Source organism: Strix aluco, chromosome 4, assembly GCF_031877795.1.
Source record: "Strix aluco isolate bStrAlu1 chromosome 4, bStrAlu1.hap1, whole genome shotgun sequence".
In the NCBI taxonomy this organism is placed as follows: Eukaryota; Metazoa; Chordata; class Aves; order Strigiformes; family Strigidae; genus Strix; species Strix aluco.
Genome location: NC_133934.1, coordinates 80019483 through 80034318, shown reverse-complemented (window position 1 = coordinate 80034318; position 14836 = coordinate 80019483).

The following is a 14836-nucleotide window of genomic DNA, read 5'->3' as shown; positions in this document are numbered from 1 at the left end:
CGAAGTGACTACAGGGGACAACAAATGTGATAAAAGGAAGGAGTGTTAAGTTCAAAGTATCAAAGATGGAAAAACAAGGAAGTGGAAGGGATGCTGTTCAGAGCACTCTCCATAGCACTAGAAAATGCTTGGAAATATCTAAGGACCTGGTGGATATTTTCTAGGGGCTCCTATCAGGGACAGATTGGTGAACTAAACAGACCTTGTACTTGATGCTGCTATTTCTACATTCTTCAGCAGTTTAAGCTGTTGGCAAAATTTGCTTAGAATGTGAAACCAACTGAGAGTAGAAACATTATGATTTGAGAATTAAGCGTTGCATTTCTCTAACCCCAAAAAGCAAACTTTTGAGGGAGGAGTATGTTTAAGAAGGGGCGAGGGGTGAGACCTTAACTGTTTTCTCATCACAGTACACTGAGAAAATGTTTAGACTGATATATAACCTTCGTAGTGTTGTGTTCTATAAAATTGGCAAGAGCTTAGTTCTTAGTCTGAATGCTACACTTGTTTTGAAATTTAAATAATAAACAATTTATATATGTATATATTTTACCTTAAAATCACATTTTGTCGGATTTGGCTGTTAATAAAAGCTTATGGTGGAATCAGCACTCTGTCCATCCAGTCAAAATATGAACAGGACCACACAGAATGCTTCCACTGTGTCATTTCTTTTACTGCTGTTCCATTAAAATAAACTCCTTGCCACAGAACTTACTTGTCATTTCCCGCTTCTCAAAAATATCACAAGTAGTGTAGTTTCTAAAGCTTTTCCACGTCTAGCTTTGGTATCGACTTGACTGTATTTGCAGAAGATCCCTTTATATTCCTCCCTGCCATTCCTTTTCAACCACATACATTACTGGATCTTAAATAAACTGTATTAAATGCAGGTTTTGGCCAACGCTGCTTACAGCTAAACCTGGGCTAGTCAGATAGTGTCATATTTATCTTGGTTTCTATCATCACTGATTCCAGAAAGAAAGTGCTTTTGATCTTAACGTATGTATTCTTCTGTCCATATCTACTTTAGCATTTACTGAGAGAAATTCTTCTTGAATTGTATCTTCTTCTGGTTACAGTGTGCTTTTTCTTTTCCTCCTGGATTTTATAGCTTACTGAGCTCCACTGAAGTAAAGAGACTTCAACTTTATGGGTGTTTGTTGGACTGGATAATTACCTTATCTTGTTTGTGTGTTTCTGCTATCTCCTATAATGTGTCATTATCATGTCTGCTGGGCTTTCTTAAATCATAAAACCCACAAATGTATTCTTATTCAACTTCCTTGATTCAAAACTACTTTTTGTTTCATCTGACAATGGGATTTCCCCTCCTTTTTAATAAAGCATGAGAATAATTCTTTAATGTGTGTTTTCAGTACTCCTGAGGTTTTTCTAAGTTACTATTCTGAAGGCAAGTGCAGGTTTTGTTTAGAAAGCAGAGGAACCAGTTTAGTGGAGAAATATTTTACAATTTCTGCTTTGTATGCATGAATTAAAACTCACAAAATTTCTTTGAATGTAGTCTTAAAACTCAAAAATGTAGGTAGTGATACCTTCCAAACCCTAATGCCCAACAAGTAGTGAACTGGGACTCTGGAGGTTTAGGACGAGTTGTCATATGAATTTATTATTCAGTTGCCACCAACTTTGGTATTTCCTTTGGCATTGTATCATCTTCAGAGTAGGTAGATGGAATTATTAAGATGGTTTCTTTAAGCTCAACCATAGTATCATGATTCAAAGTTGATCTCCCAAATGATAAGAACACAGGAAATTGACATCCTAATAGGGCTATAATTCTATTCTGGTAACAATGTGCAGTAAAACACTAGAGGTGCTGTTAACATCATTAACAAAAGTTTTTGTTTTAAGCATGAATCAGGATGCCTCTTAGTTTGCAAATCTACTTACTTTACCTCTTAAAATCCTGGGATCAAATAACAGCGCTCACTTGCTCCTACAGTTGGTGAATACTTACAACATTTTGTTACATTTTTCTATGCAGTTAGTTTCCAACACCTTCTCTTAGTTTACAAGGGTGTGAATAATCTGTATTTACATGTACTGCCAGTAGTGTTCAGAAGCTGGCAGGCAGGTAATACTCACAGGGCTGTGCTTGAATGCACCACTTCTGCTGCGCTCTTACCCTCCACTGTGCCAACAGCTGAGAGCTGCGAGTTTTCCCTACACTCACATCTTTCTGGCTCATTGTCAGTCAAGCCATGCCAACTGCACCAGACAGTAAAAGCATATAGGAAAAATAAATTTGTCATAGGAAAAGTACAGAAAAGTGATTACTTTCATGCAAGACTACAGTAAAGGCACTGTTAGGCTACACTTTGCTAATGCTGAAAAAATAGCTTTCCAAATCAGGGGGTTTTGTCAGTGGTAGTGTGCTTGAGGACACTTCCACTCAAAGGGTTAGGACCAAAACTTGTCTTTTTAAAACTGCTGTAATGTAAATGTTTTTAATAACTCTATGAGTGGATGAGACAACATGATATCATTGTGTGGTATCATTCTCAAAGAATTCTGTGTCAATAATAGTAAAAGGATGTGCTGGCTGATACACAAGAAGATACAAGGGATGCGTGTAACAAAAATTATGTTTGATGATGAACTGCAATTTCTGCAATGGTTTATTCATTAAGTCTCCAAACATAGCATTATCCAGATTATTTATATTGTAATATAAAATAATAGAAAGTACAATAGTTGTTGAAATACATTTGTGACCATTAGAGAAACTCAGCAGACTTTTGTTTTTTTAATCTTCCCTAAACACACACCATTTCCTCTTGTTATTATAGGGAGGGGAAATCAAGCAGGCTGCTGCTTCTGTAGAACTTCACTACTGATTACAAATTAAAGCTTCAGGATTTGTGTGATTATTTTGTGTCTAATTCTTCCAAAGAACTTTGCAGGACCATACAGAAGACATTGTGATACTGCATGCTTCAGCTTACGCTTAAAGTTGCTTAGTCTTGGCATATTAATCTAAATAATGACAGTTTGCTTTTTTTGTTACTCATACATGTTTAGTAGAATCAGTCTCATAAAAGTCAGTAGTACAAGTAAAATTAACATTAAATAGTGCAGACGATATTTGTCAGAACAGTCTTAAAGGACTGTTGCAAGTGCATCAATTATTTAACTTAAAGACTAAGGTCAATCTCATTAACCTGTATTTAATTTATTGTATTGACTTATTGGAGACTTAATTTCTAGCCTTTGCTCAAGACTCACTTAATGTGTGGCTATCGAGTAGAAAGTTCTTTTTATTGTTCTGGGATTAAGGAGTACAGGTCATAGAATGGCATCATAGTTTCTGAAGTCAAAATGTTCAGAGAGTGTAAGATGTGCAGAACATTACAGGTGCTTAGCTTTGACATTTATGTACAATCTTGTCAAAACTTGCAGAAACCAGTCTGTACCAAAACCAAGACTGTATTTTTTCCATTCTGCTGTGGGGGCTTACAGTACCAAGAACACTTAGGAGGAGGAGTTTTCATGGGAAAAATATTCCCTATGTGGCAGAAAGCTAACAAAATCTTCCTTCATTTATACCTGCTATCTCCCTGATCCTCATGTAAGGTGAGGAAAGGGCTATGATGAAAACTCCAAGAAAGGCAAGGGCTTGGTGCTGGTAAATTGCACTGTATCAACTCCTTTCCTGACATGAAATGCCTAATCAGTTTAAATCTAATCATAGAAAAAGAGTGAGTCACCTGTTGTTGCCTTAGTTGAATGTAGATAGCACATATGAAGCTATATATCACTTATAGGAAGTTACATATGGGAAATAAGAAGCTAAAAGAAAACTAAAATAATTTCTGCAATATAGAAATGTAATTAATTATAAAAATAATACAAAAAGTAATATTAACATATTTAATGTAAGATACTCTGAAGGCCAGGCTATTACCAGTGTAGCTTGCGACAGTCTGTCTTAAAGAAAGAAGACCATGCTTTTTTGGCTTCAGAAGACAGAAAAAACCAGAATTTCTATTAATGACAAATCAGTTTTGTTCAGTTGATCATCTTGTCTCAATGTGCTTATTGTGCATGGGAGGTGAACCTAAGAATGCCAGAAAAATGCTCTGTTCTTCTAGATTTCTGGTGACCATTCAGATAGTTTAGTTAAAACTATCTCTTCTTCTGTGAGAGTTTAGAACTTGGCCAAAATGCTGTATAAAATAGGTATAACAACAGTGGATTAATTTCTCCATCTTTTGGAATGTAGTTTAAGTGAGCAAAATTCCAAGAGATACATGTACCAGAACACCTGCAACGATTTTTCACTGGGCTCATCTGAGCCCTGTGAAGCCCCAGGAACTTAAGTTATTCCCATAGCTATGTGAAAGCTCTGGCCTAGATCACAGAGTTAATTTGGAGGCTTAAATGCTATCTAAGAGCCATCCTCTGTTTCCTAATACACTTTTTTGATCTCCAGAATGCCCGCTCTGTTATCTGGCTGTATCAAAAAACCATAGGATCTGTATTTTCACTGGTTCATTTCCTCTGTATATCTGTAGAACCACTCACATCTGATTTTAATTGGCTATTATTATGAATCACAGGTGTGTGTTTATGAAAAAGAGCATAAGAAAATACTCTAGTTGGGCATGTCTCTAGGAACAGAGAAAAATTGTGTTCTCTTCCCTGTGCTGGTTTAATGAATATTTCCTTCAAGTAGATCAGTTTAACATGAAAAATCAATAAACTATTTTCCTTCCTTTGCTCGCCTCATTCTTGCATGCTCTCTGATCTTCCGTGCAAGTGATAGATGTGGATTCAAATCGCTCTGGATCAGAAAGGTTAGTGAACTCTGGCGTTGTGCTTTGGTGGTGGGTGAGGATGAAAGGAGAGGGAAAGTTTTGGGAGCTGTTTCAGTGAGTACTTTCTGTGATATAGCTGTTCCTCTGTGAAAGCTCTGTGATGTTGCATCTTCATGTTTATTGTGACTCAGACTCAATGTCACTGAATTGCAAGCTCTGGTAAGCTGTGAAAGGGAGAACAATTTGAGTTTTCTTGACCCTTTTTTGGCTTAGAGCCCTGAGGAAGGGTGGCAGGCGAGACCTCCATCTATAAATGAGCAGAAGACTAAGCACAGAAGATCCTTCTCAAGGATGGATCTTGGGGATGGTTCCCACAGCCTTATTTGTAGGAGAAAGATGTTAAAAGGGAAGAAGGAAAGTCCCATCATAATGTGACTGTACAAATCTGTGCTGTCAATTGGAGTGGTAATTTATGGGCCATGCTATTAAAACATGTTTTAATAGAGTTCATATATTTCTGAGATTACTGTAATGATGGCTGCTTCTCCTGAAAGGCAAACAGTACATTCCTTGATGTGAAATCCCACACAAACGGCTTAAGCACAGATTGTGACTTTCACTTATATTCCCTTTTTTTGGAAATAATTCTGATTTTTCTTTCACGTTGGATAAACTGTTCTTGAGCAACTAACAGCTTCTTTTCAGCTTACTCCACCCTCTTTTCCTGGATTTCTTATGCTTCTGAAGGGCAGTGGGAATACAGTTAGCCATTTAATCACCAAGTAAGAGTCTTTTAAGTCCCTTGTTATATGAGTTTTTGATGCAGGTGGGTTTTTTCTTGGACCATATGGGCTAAATAAGCTTGAATTTACCAACTTAACTGTCTTCACTCTCTTGTGTACAAATAGAACAAATCTCTCAATAATTAAAAAAATTACTTTCTTGCTGTAGAAGACCCAGCTGACTGAGATTCTATGCTTGAATCCGTGGAGATTTAGCTGCACTCATACAGAATTTGGTGCATCACTACTACTTAGTCTAATTGATATGAATGAAGAATTCAGAGCATGGACTTACATTTTCTTCATTCACAAGTTTATTTAATATCAATAAAGTTTTAAACAAAATTGGTATTTAGATGAGCTTCTGTAGTTGCAGATTTTTCTCGTTCTCACTTTCAATACCATCGTTCCAAATCTCTAGACAGAGTCTCATCTTATAGAGAAGTAATATTACTAACAGGTGGAGAGTTTTTAAATGTTGGTTTCCTTACATACTCAGCAGTCATGAGGCCTGCTAATAAGCTGCTGGACACTACTGTGGCATACTTTATACAGGTATAAGAGCTAGGTAGATATTCTCCTATGTGTGTACCAGAGTGGCCCCTGCATCACCTCTTCTCAAATTCTGGTAAGATTTGTTGCTGGTGAAAAATGAGGTGGTGTGGCATACAGGCGCAGCAGTCACCAGCTGCCAAACAGCTCCAATTACTGGTGGTAGGTGGAGTGAGATCAAACACTTTCTATCTAAACCTGCATTTCCTTCCTTTCTTCAGTTGTGTGAAGTGCTGTTCTCTAACAGTTCTGAATTTGGGATCTGGATCAGCTGGAGTAATGAACAGTTGTTGAAACTGCAAGACTGAGCTGGTGATGCTACCAGAACTAATTTTCTCCCAAGAGGGCATGTCCTCAACTAATATTAGCTGATAGTGCCATTAAATCTATAATTTCTAATGTTTCTACTGCTTAGAAATAAGAAGGCAGAAAGAGTTGGGTTTTTTTTAAAAAAAACAACTCAAACCTTTAATAGAAATATCTAATATTCTACAGCATTTTTTAAAGCTTTATTTAATTTAATAGGCTAGTACATTGTTCTGTGGGGTATTTATCCTGCTTCCATACTCTCTGGAGGAATCGCATTCTCCATTTTAAATACCATTTCAGAGAGATTATTGTAGAATTCTTCCCATTGTCTGGTTCTCAACTGAGCAGATGGACCCTAAATTAGAATTCATAATTCATTTTGTTCCTGTTGCTTGTCGTTATTGCTAACTCACAAACAAACCATCATTAAATATTAACTTAGAATTTCATTTGACAATCATAGTAATGGAAACTTTTTTTGGGGGGGGGGGGGTTAATGACAACAATACAGAATTGAAGACATCTTTTAAGTTATCAACTCTAGTCCGCACTTCTATCTTTTATATGCCTACAGAAGTATATTAATATTATATGTGCTAATTTAGATAATATCAATTTATACCTACTTGAAGGAGTATCAGAGGCTTTACTAAAGATGCCATTTTACTTATGTGGGATATGAAGTACTTGCTGAGATTGCACTGAAACTTTTAAAAAAAGTGGCCTTTCCAACAGGAAGTGGAAGTCAATGTCTAATTACTTCAACGTCATTGTAATTAAATAAAAAAATACCAGTTTATCCAGTGATAAGAAAACACTGTGATTGTTGTCTATTAGGAATGTTAGCAATTCTTTGAGATAGCTTGAACATACATTACTATAGAATTAATTAAGATCTAATAGTTGTGTTATGCATCAACTACCCAAATCTTTAGAACCTGATCTGTCTCACACTGGAGCCAACACAAGACTTCTCAGCTGACATCAGGTTTTAAATTAAGTTGCTGTGAGTTAAAAGTTTTGAACTATACTTCTCACAATTATTTTGTATTTATTTAATTCAAACCTCTCTGCTTTACAGGACCATAACACATCCATGATCTCCCCTGAATTCAGGGGGGATTTTTGTATTGTATTATCTGTTGACGTTGATTTTTTTATATATGATAATGAACTGTAAATCTCCTATTTCCAGTCAGAGGATAGATCACTGTAAGTTGTTATATAGAACTGTAAGTAGTATACGAGCTGCAAGTTGTTTTTAATGGTCCTTTAGAAAGGGAAGGAGGATGACATAAATAGCCCAGGAACTAGGCATGGGAGAGTGTGTCTGAGAAGTATCACTTATGCCTGCCTGTTTCTTTTATTTTTTTTCCATAAACATTCACCATGACTGGTTTCACATAGGGTACTGGGCTATATATATGTCCATGTATACATGTCTATTTGACTTGTTTTGTTCTGTACATTAGAAGACTAACAATGATGTATTTAAAATATTCAGTACAGATAAATGATATGGACTCTAGGAAGTGTCTGTTCATCACTTGCATTTCAAATCTTTTAATGTCAACAAAGGTAATTTAAAGCTACTGTTTTATATATGTAGCCTTCGTCTTGGACAGAAGCTTAACTTGGAACTGCTGGACTGCTGAGAGACAATCATAAAATATTGACAAAAATCACTCTTTTAGCAGCCATACCAAGAGGTGATTAGGAAAGAAGGTATGATGGCAACAGCAGTGCTAAGCTTTTGTACTCCCAAACCAGCATACTGGTTCCTCGAATGCCTTTATAAACTGGTGAAGCTATGACTAGTCCAGAACTATTTTTAATTCTTGTGAGAACCATACTGGCAACGATCTGTCTTAAGGTTTGAGCAGAGACAACACATTCCCTAGAGGCTAGCTCCCAACATTGTAAAACCAGGAGCTTATGTTATGGGATCTTATACTGTAATTTTGAAGTGCACACTGATCTTTCAAAACCACTGAAGGAGAAATTGAGGCATCAATCACAGGCATTGAAAAGTTTTCAGTCTGAACTCTCAAAAGTAGATGTCATGAATGCCACTCATTCTCAAATACTGCTGCACCCAGTTGTATCCATTACACTACATGGTGTAATGGAGACCTGTTCACTGAAACACAGAACTCACTTGACTTTGGAAAGAACAAACTATTGGGGATTTAAGAGGAAGAATCTCAAAGCAGAGCTAAACTGGTTTCATTAGATAAGCCGATAAAGCTGAAACTCCTCTTTCAAGGTGTCTTTCAAAATATCATTAAAAAGTTCAGAACTCCTTCAATCCATGATCACAAAGTGTTTTTACAGTAGGTTGGTAAACAAGAGATACTGTGTAAATTTATCCTTTCATAGTGATTTCGTAGCTGGGAGAGACATAGGTAAGTTATTTAGAGTTTAGATATCTTCAGCAGCTTTTTTAAATACATGGCTTGTTTTATCTCATGATAGCCTAAAAAATGTTTTCTAAGTTGGGAAGAGGTTGTTATGTTTGAGTTGTTCTTCAGGAACAAGTTACCAGCCTAGAAATCACCATTACATATAGAATTTATTAGGCATTCATCCCTTTCTCTTTATCCCGTGCTGTAATACTCTTACTAGCAAGATCATAGAATCACAGAGTGGTTTGGGTTGGAAGGGACATTAAAGATCATCTAGTCCCAACCCCGCTGCCACGGGCAGGGACACCTTCCACTAGACCAGGTTGCCCAAAGTCCCGTCCAACCTGGCCTTGAACCCTTCCAGGGAGGGGGCAGCCACAGCTTCTCTGGGAAACCTGTGCCAGTGTCTCACCACCCTCACAGGAAAGAATTTCTTCCTTACATCTAATCTAAATCTGCCCGCTTTCAGTTTAGAGCTGTTACCCCTAGCCCTATCCCTACACTCCCTGATAAAGAGTCCCTCCACACCTTTCCCGTAGGCCCCCTTTAAGTACTGGAAGGCCACTATAAGGTCTCCCCAGAGCCTTCTAGAAAGGAGGAATAAGCATATAATGCCACTTACAGAGTGGCTTTACTGCTTACAGAGTTTGGGCTATTGGTGTTGTTGGTCTGCACCTTTATAAGTGAAAATGTGATTTTTAAGTTAGAAGATAAAAGCTGGGGCGAAAAGAAGTGAATTAACAACAAAGTGCTTGGAAGTTTTCAGTATGCTAAGATAGTATCTGTTCACATAAACCACCAGGCTACAAAGGATTTCAGAATTTTACAAAGCTTCTGCTCAGCCTCCAGCTGGCAAAAATAACCATATTTTCAATAGTAGGAAAGGTGGTGGTTATGCTGTTTTGCATTGCAGAGTGTTCCATATCCCATGTTGTGTCATGTCTCAGAGTAGGTCAGTATGAAATCAAGAATGAAAGAAATGAAACTTTGAAGATATTTGTTTTTTCCAGCTCAGTAACTTAATATTTCATCAAGGGCCTTCTGGGAGCTGATCTGAATATGCTGCAGTGAAGAGAGCAGCCAGGGAGGAACTCTAATGAGTCCTCAGTATACATTCCTGACTGCCTTCAAACAATTTGGCGGCCATAATTTTTTAAAACATTCCAAGCACTCATCTCTCATTGTCTTTTGTGGTTTGGACAGAGGATTGTTGATTGTTGGACTGGTTTTGAGGTAGTCCCTTGAGTGAAATTGTGGATCCTACCTCACACATTATCATCTACATTTGCATATAATTGAGACATAAGCTTTCTGGCAAACTGCAAAAGGAATGCTGTAGAGCTGTTGTTAAATTTTCGAAGAACAAACAATAAGAATGTCAGTCTAGGATGTAGGTCAAGAATTTGTCCATGGAATATTCTTTATTAAATCCAGTGAAATCCTCTAGAGGTTGTTAGATACGAGTTAAAGGAAAGACCTGTATCCAAGACTTCCTTACTATGGGGACTAAGATAAAATGAGATTTGGATCTCCTTTGTCTCTACACTTGTTTGTTTGAAACTAAAATAATTTCAGAATTGTTCATTTTTTTTTTAACTTTCAACTTTTTTTTTGGAAAAAAGCACCAAACCACCCCCCAAACGCCCACTTTTGTAAATAACACACATGCATGAGTGTATGTGTGTGTGTGGGGGGGGGGGGGGGGGGGGGGGGAATGAGACAGAGAGTGAGAAACCACAGAGGCACTTTATACTGAATGTTGCTCCTGCAGCAGCTAGTAGGGTGAGAGGTGACTTTAGCAATGACTTACATTACATAATACCTCCCATCTCTCTGCAGATGTGTGAGTTTGTTTAAATGTTTTATGAGGTTTTTATTACACTGTAATATAGTCCCAACCCCTCTGCAGTTGCCAGTTTGGTCACAAAATATAATAAATTTAAAAATACCTAATGCTTCAGCTATTCAATAATTTTCTGACAGGGCCCCTGATGCAGTTATGGTACCGCTGTGTCGCTGAACTACTTTTGTTTGGGATGTGTAGAATGTGTAGGATAATTCCCTGATCCTGTTCTACAAAATCCCTGTGTTTAAGCAATTTAAATGTTCTGTGCACTTGTAAAAAATTACTGTTCTCTGTCCCTATCTTTCATGTACTGTGATACAATAGCAGGCTGTGTAACAATAACCAGTGCTTTCATACTATTTGGGGTTGCAATGCCTGCGCGGTTTGTTATGTAAGTCGCAGTCTCAGCTATGGTGTTTTTTAAGGTCCTGAAACTGAATTCATGGGAAGCATCTGTGCTGTATGCTGATACGCTGCTTTTCACCCATACGATAAAGTTTACATTGGAGGTCACTGAACATTAAACACCAATTCATGAGAGACCTGAATACAGGCTGGTGTAGTCCTCACTTTATATTAAAGCGTTACTCATCAGTATCCCATTCTCTCAAAACTTTTATAAATTTTCATGGAAGGGAGGAAATTTGTTTTCTGAAAGAAAAAGAGCCAACCCTATGCTTAAAAAATGTACTTAATTTAAAAGCAGATGATATTTTTTAACTAAGTATTTCAATGAATACTAAGGGAAGAAATAAATGCATAAGGAAAGTGATTCCCTGTTTCCAATTTCTAGTTTCAGGGAGTCAGTTTTCTGCTAGGCTCTGAAGACGGTATGGAGGGCCAATGGTCAGATCTTGATTGAGAAGGCCAATTTTCTATTTTGAAATCCCTCTCAAAAAGGAATGGCTCCCATGGTACAGAAGCAGGCAAATGAAGCTTGAGTATTTCAGCAGGGTTATGCTCCTAAGGAACTTGTGTCACTAAGTGAGAGACAGACTGTTGGAAAACAGCAGCTTTAACTTTTGCATGAAGTCTACGAATTTAGGAAGCTAGAAAGTGGCTGCATTTACAGAACTGTGAGAAATATGAAAATTCTGTACAATTTCTTTGTATGATTACTTCTTTAGGGATGACCGGTAGGAACAGAAACCTTTGGTTTCTAGCATTCCGACCCAAATGGAGACCCAAAATTCTAGAAAAGGAAAGATGTGTGGTTTTCCACAGTCACTCTTCAGTGGACATTCCAGCAAATAAATGGCTATCTTCCATACTAAACTAGATTCTGTACATTTGCCTGTTAAGACAACTTCTATTAAAAATACATCGACAAGGTGCAATGAAAAATTCCATACTGAAACACATTTAAAATATATCTGTGAAGTGCCCAATTGTCAAAGACATCTGTCATGTAAAACAAATGGTCTTACTTTGGCCTACAGCTTTCTCAATGGTCTTTGTAATAATAGGCTACTCAAAGAATGGATTTGGGTCTCAATATATCTAATCTATATTGTCTGTATAAATATCTGTCTACTGTTTAGAAATATAAAAGTTCTTTCCCTAACATAGCTCTGTCAATTTTAAACTTATTTGTAAATTCCTCAGGCCACCTCAGCAATTACAATATCTTGCATTTCATTCAGAGGTCACAAAAGGTAGCTTTTTACTAATAGGGATTACTGCAGGGATTAATAGAATTTGCTGATTTCACACAATTAGCCAATGACTCAGTGGAGATAAGAACCTAAATCCCTAGACCAAGCTGTATCTTCTGGTCTGTAAAAAATTACAAAATAAAGAGCTACCGTTTGTTTGGTGTGCTATTTCATATGTTAGATATCTCAAATTCAACAGAGTAATGTCAGATCGGTAGCAGGATGGGATGTTCCAAAGAATTGCAAGAGTTAACATGAAATAAGGCGGTACTTCTTTTCTCTCTGGATCAATAATTGCATTCCTGTGCCCCTCATGGTATCAGTAAGATATGAAAGCATTACCCACACATTTTTAACATTTTATAAATATTGTGTGTATGTATCTGTGTCAACTAAAATTATATTTTTGATAATTAAATTATCCTTTTGATAACTGAGGTATATTTCCATTTTTATTCTGCTCCTCTGAGGTGGTTTTTTTGTGTGTAAATAGTAATTTTCCACTGGTTTGTAGCTAGCTGTGTTGATTGAATACCTGCATATTTGTACAGTGGTCTACTTTTAGGGTAAAAAATGGCATATACTTACACTTTTTTAATGTTAGTGGATAAAACACAATTATCCTTACGTGGAAAGGAGTCAGTGAGATGTTCTGTTCAATGGAGAGTGTAACATAATATGAAACACTTTGGTAATTTGCTGTTTTTTCCCCCCTCTGGAAATGAAATATTAGAAATATCAGTCTAAGCTGAGAAGAAAGAATTTTAACTCAATTTTAGACAGATGGAAGCAGTTTATAGCAAGGTGGGAGAGATTTTTCTCTAATTATGACTTTTGTGACTTGGGTGAAGAGCGAGTGTGCTACCTACAGGGAAAACCACTAAAGCCTACATATCTCACTTCCAAGGTGTTGAGATTGAAGGTACGGAAAGAAGGTTGTGAAGGCACAGTCAGTACCTCGGGGTGGGCACTGCTTTGTGAAACAGATGTGAAGGGAGTGAGTTATCCCTGTCCATAGCTGGTATATAGTTCAGTGGGAGTTAACTCCAATTGACATAAGGGTTGGGAAAGAAAGCAAGGGCAGAGATTTTTGGCTGATGCTTTATTTTCCTCTGGGTAGCTTTGTGAAGAAAGGAGCCTAATTTTGTTAGAAGCTTTCCTCAATTCAGAAAGAGACAGCCATCTCCTATGCTGCTTTCCACCATCTGACTGGGAATTGGGCAGAAGGCCCAGGAGCCACATTCTCTACCTTAACCCAGTGACGCCTCAAGAAGCCAAGAGTCCTCTTCCAAGCAGTTGCAGTGGGAAAGGGCCAGCAGCTACTTAAGCGTGCCCCTTACTCACATCACAGATACTTTGGGGACTAGAAGGGAAGTAGTAGAAGGCAACTGGGAGAGCTGCCAAGTGTCACACTTTTGGCAGCTTTGTCACACATTCCTTTAATTTAGGATTTGGCTCTGCCACAGGAAGACTTGCAGGTTTCTGCTTGAAGTTTTCCTTATTTACCACTTGGGGCCACTGTGGCACTCTTGAGCAGGAAAGAGAGTGTCTCCTCCCTGTTGGATCCCAGGCAGGATGGAGCACTTGGGAGGTACAAGTTGCAGCAGTACCTAGGCAGGACCATTTCCTATTGTCCTCATTGCCTTTGCTTCGCTCCAGGTGACTGAAACAACCTCGAGCATCCTGGGAACCTCCTATCCCTCCTCAGCTAGGCAGGTTCCCGGGCAGCCCTGGACTAGTGCTGATGGATCCCCATCCCAGTTCCTCATCCAGCTGGGAGTGCCTATTCCAGGTGTCGGGGTTGTGTCGTTCTGTACTTTGCCCATACCCCTCTTCAGGGTAGGGTGTGCTGACAACAGCATTGGGTATTTGGGCATCAAAAATCACCCTGGGGGGCAAACTGAAGACAAGATTATACAGAATTGTTAAACAGTGAGAGAAAGCCAGGACAGCGGGAGAAGTTAGAAAAGTCATAATCATTGTTGAAGGTCCTGAGGTAGTGAAGTTTGCTGATGGTGGCAAAATCACTGGAGTTTTTAGTTTAAAATATGATTGGAACAGCATGTTAACTCTTACTTTGCTAGGCAAATGCATTACTACTAAATTCAATAGTTAAATTATTGTTTTTTTCTATAGCTCTACCTGAAATAAAGTACCACTCTTTCTGCCTTACTACATTACTCTTCCAATCTGTAGTTAGGACCATAATTTTCTTGTTCACTTGCACTTGAAATATTGTGTAGTTCAGGCTAAATAACATTCCTTTTTCTAGTTGGATCAATGCTGGTAAGATGGTTATTTAATTTTTACATATTATTCGAGTAGCACTAAATTGGAATGCTGTGGCTTTTTATACAGTTCTCTCTGTTTCATACAAATTAAAAAATAATTTGAGAGACTTCACATTGGCTCTCACTTTTGTCACAAAAATTAATGTAGCTTCTGTCAGAGAGAACAGGCAGTGGAGATCGTTTCTTTGAAGGGTTTGGAGGGAAAGATAAACTTG